We start from the raw sequence: 4,811 nt of genomic DNA on the forward strand, positions 1-4,811 counted from the left end.
ATTACTTCAAAAGAGTTATACTTGAAATCCGCTCTCTGTGAAACACTAAAAATTTTGCTATAAATTGTAGAAACACCTCCCCCTTTACCTTTTAGACGTGGCTCATGTTTATAACAGTAATCATGAAGGGTAGACTCGTTTAAGATAATGTAATCATCTGATTTTAGCCAGGTTTCTGTCAAACATAGCACATCTAGGTTATGATCAATGATCATATCATTTACAAAAAGCGCTTTTGTAGAGAGGGACCTGATATTCAAAAGGCCAAGTTTTATCATTTGTTTCTCTGTATTATGTAAATTTTTAATTTGTTGAACGTTGATTAGATTGTTACTCTTAAATTGGTTTGAACGTCTTTTGTATTGTCTAGCTCGGGGAACAGACACAGTCTCTATAGCATGATATCTAGGTGTAAGGGTCTCTATGTGCTGAGAATTAACTGATTTTGGTGACGTGAGGCGGCTATCAGACGGTCGGATTAGCCAGTCTGTCTGCTTCCTGACCTGGGCCCCAGTTAGTCAAGTGCAAACTCTAAGACTAGTGAATATGGAGAAGAGGAGGGGTCCAAGAACTGATCCCTGAGGAACCCCAGTGACCAGATGATGCGCTTTGGATACCTCCCCTCCCCAGGCCACCCTGAAAGACCTACCTGTGAGATAGAATTTAAACCAGCGAAGTGGAATTCCTGTGATGCCCAGCGATGAGAGGGTGGACAGGAGGATCTGATGAGATCACAGTCAAAAGCAGCAAAAAGATCCAGCAAAATGAGTACTGATGATCTGGAATCAGCTTTTGCAATCTGCAAGGCTTCAGTGACATTTATGTGTTGTGCACTCCTAAACTTTTTTCTCAGAGCGATATTTTCATTCACTCGTGATGCGCAGCAGCCAGGGAAGTTGGTTTTATCAAGAAAAACACAGAAAGTAAGTGTTTTATCTCATTTACATTATGTATTATATAAGATAATATTACTTTATGAAAATATTTGTATGCTGTATGCCCTAAACAAGCCTAAACGTTTCTCACAGATTTGAATTGCTATGCAGTGCTGACGCTTTTAACAGGGAAACATACACTCTAAAAAATCCTGGGTTATTTTTTCTACCCAAATGTTGGGTTAAGCCATTTGGGTAATTTTTTGGGGTTATTTTCTCAGTCTTGGGTAGTTTTTGAGTAGTTCTACGTAACCCAACCGCTGGGTTATTTTCTGGGTCATTTTCACTGAGAGTTGAATCAATGCACCCCCTCCCCGACCCGGACGCATCAACCCAGCTCCTTGGGTCAAATCAACTCTGGCGCAGGCTCAGGTAGCGCAGCGCGGGCTGACTGAATTCGAGGTGGAGGTGGAGGCATACACTCTGTAATATTTGGATAAATAAGGTTCGTATCAGTATATTCATACGAATAACGTGTTTTTTTAACCTGTTTATACACGTAACAATATTGAGGGCTAAAAGACAAATGTGTGATAACAGTCAAGTTTACGTGCGCTGAGAGCTTCGTTTTGGTTTACTGGTTTCTAATGCCAGCTGGTCTGGACAGTAAATAGGTTTTCTACTTTTTTAGTAAAATGTTTTAAACGTCCCCTTTGGTCCATTACAGCTCTTAACCATATCTTTGGTAATACATTTTTGTACACGTACAGTCAAAGCTGCCCATCCCGCACCGTCCTGCTGAGTCAAAACAACCCAGTTGTTGGGTCATCTGTCGCGGGGATTTTTGAATCGTCAGTGGGAGGAATTCTAGACGGCACTTTTCAAGCAGACTGTCTTCAGCGCTTTTTCTGGTGAAATAAAGGTTTGTATTTGTCTTCATATCATTTAATCGTTACCGACTGGAAAATGTGCCTTTCTAAATCTAAAATATCACTTATATGATGGATCATAACAGCTGAGGTAGCGCAACAGGCGGCCTGTCTGCATTTCTTGTGGCCCGCGTCATGATGAAGCTTAACTTCAATTTGTGAGCTGATGTGCGGTTTTTATCTCAGAAAGAGACAGATAATATATTTTATACGGTAATAATGGCTAGTCAATTAATTATAATTATACTTTATTACTATGAAATGCAGATGGCGAAGAACACAGATAAACCATTGCCGCGTCATAAATTTACTGTCCTATAGCCTACTGTCTTTGAGTTTGATTCAATCACACACGCAATCTTATTCATAAATCACAAGATTAAACGTCTATTAAAGCCCAAATTATGACACTCTGAGTTACATTCAAAACTGCACTCGCGCTGATATAGAGAGAGCAGTTTACGTAATGTTATATCAAACATCTTTACAAAGTCGTTTGTATCCTTATTTCTGGATTACAAACTTTCACAGAAGTACTGGAATACAAGATAATATTTCGGATAAACACTGCTGTCTACAGAAGCGATCAAATCACCTTAATAAAGATTGTATCAGTTACAACATATGCCAGCAGGTGGAGACAAGAGACTTAAAATGGGATTTATTCAAAAACGTTGATTCGTTCAGGAATGACAAAAGTAAAATTTTTATGAGCAAGTCATTGAACCATTTGTTTAACTTACTTTTTCATCAATTCGTTAAATATTGTTTTTTATAAATAGACTGCAGTCGTTTTTACTTTAAACTCTAGTAAATTACATGTTATTTTGTTTTTCAGAATCATTGTGGAAGAATAGTGATATGTATTACAAATTGTTGTGGCAAAAATCTTTGCTTGAGGCTCTCGATCAATAAAGACAAATTGCGCAGCTGCGTTTTAAAGGTTTATTTCTTGCAAGAAAGGTTCACAGTCAAACAGATACAGCGCCCTGCCGAGTGTGACAAAGGAGGGAGTTATCGTCTCCGCTTTATATCTCTGGTTACATACTAAAAACAGCCCGTGCTGTCATATAAGGAAAGAAAACCTGCAAAAACAACTCTATAGATCATCCCTTCTCAGCATTCCCTATACATATTTATGCTTTCTCTGACCCCTGGGGTCAGCTTCATGGCGGACGTGGGGTCCCCAGTTCCCAGTTGTTCCCTATAAGGCACAGAGGCCCTTTTTTACCCAGGAGTCTGATCAGCACTTTACCACCTGCTGTTTTCCCCACACCTTACACACAAGTTTGTCACGTAAGCATGCAAAAATCACCCATAAATGAATTTTCCCCAACAATTTCCCCCTTTTTATCATTCATTGATCACTAGTCATCAAAAATTCATTACCATGTTACACATTCTCAATTGTCTACTAACATGCAAATCATAAAATCAAACACATCTTCACATTTGTTTTCTGGAAGCCGGGCTAAACGAATAAGCACTGTTATTGCATTCCTGACATGTGTCAGACCCTCAGTCACCTCACAGACACCAAACAGAAATGTTACTTATACAACTCAAAACTATCATCACTACTGATTACGCACTTCTATGATTATGTATCTTGTTTACTTGCTATTACTCTTGTAACTCATAATACCAAAATATAGGAAAACTCAAGTTATTGCATCACATTTATACTCTTCATTTCTGACTTTCGCATAAATGATCATTCTCTTAAGTTTTTGAAAAAAAAAGTCGAATATGCTAAGGCTTTTTGTTTGGGATCCCCCTTTTGTTAGCAAAGCATACAGTATAGTCATAGACATAAAGACAGGCAAACCCTTCCCCTCGTGAAGTTTCGTCATTTGTCTTATTCTTTTGTTTTCCTTAATTAAATTTCACTGTAGGCTCCGCTGCTGCTATCATCATCATCAATTGTTTTCTCTAAGTCAAACCCTATCACCACATTTTCATTGCCGACATGTAGCTTCACCATCTTCGGTGAGACGCTAGAGGTCACCAGTCTCTGTACTGAGCTGGAAATGAACTGCAAAATGCACGGTAAACACAGTAGCAGCAAAAGGCCTGCACCAATCATTGGCAATACAGTAGTACAAATCCAATAACCCCAACCTCCCCAGAGGGTTGTCCACCATTCCATTTGCATGGCCCTTTTCAGGCTCTTTTACGGCCATTCTCATGTGTGCTATTATGTTGGTGACGTTGTCACTGTAATCTGGAATATGGAAACAACATGATGTACCCAACATTTTGCATACTCCCCCAGATTTTGCACATGGAAGCCTTTGCAATTCACAAGTTAGATTAGCTCCCCTCCTTTTCTCTGTTGCTTGCTTCCACACTGATGTGTCTGGTGTTTACGCTCTCTCCTGGCTACTGCTGGCTGTTATCTTGTGCTCGCTCCCGCTCCCCCTCCTGGGTTGTTGATGGAACTCTCCTGCAGTGGCTGGCGTGCACCCACGTCGCCCTTTCTGCCACTTTTACAGCTGTATGCGTGGTCAGAAGCACCTGGAACGGTCCCCGCCACCTTTTTGCCCTCCAGCTCTTTCGCCTGAAGTCACGTATCACCACGAAGTCCCCTGGTTTAAAGGCGTGTAGGGGTTTCTCTGCAACCTTTTGTTGCGCTGCTTTTACCTGCACACAAATATTGGACAACAGAGAAGACATTTCTTTGCAGTAACTCAGCATGTCATGTTCACACAGTTCTGTGGATGGCAGCGGTTGTTTTCCCCCTTCTAGGCCCACATGTGGTGGTCTACCGAACAAAATTTCGTACGGGCTTAGATTTGATCTCACTCGCTTTCTCATTCTCATGTACATGAGAATGATCGGCAGTGCTTTCACCCATGTGAGTCCAGTCTCCTCACAACATTTTGCCAATTTATTTTTCAGGGTTTGGTTGTGGCGTTCCACGCCGCCCCCGCTACGCGGTGAGTAGGCGCAGTGTGTTCTTATGTCGATACCCAAAAATTCACCTACTTGTGCTATTGCCTCATTC

The 4,811-nt window shown here is 40.8% G+C and overlaps 1 long non-coding RNA gene across 1 annotated transcript in view; it reads right to left on the reverse strand.

The window, feature by feature from the left end:
• Positions 1 to 2,735: 2,735 nt before the first annotated feature.
• LOC127161397 (uncharacterized) overlaps positions 2,736 to 4,811 on the reverse strand; it is a 17,809-nt gene continuing 15,733 nt past the window's right edge. The window contains exon 2 of the long non-coding RNA XR_007827024.1: positions 2,736 to 4,426. This is a non-coding gene — a long non-coding RNA (uncharacterized LOC127161397). The remainder of the gene's footprint in view (positions 4,427 to 4,811) is intronic.

Source organism: Labeo rohita, unplaced genomic scaffold (genome assembly GCF_022985175.1).
Source record: "Labeo rohita strain BAU-BD-2019 unplaced genomic scaffold, IGBB_LRoh.1.0 scaffold_637, whole genome shotgun sequence".
Taxonomy (NCBI): Eukaryota; Metazoa; Chordata; class Actinopteri; order Cypriniformes; family Cyprinidae; genus Labeo; species Labeo rohita.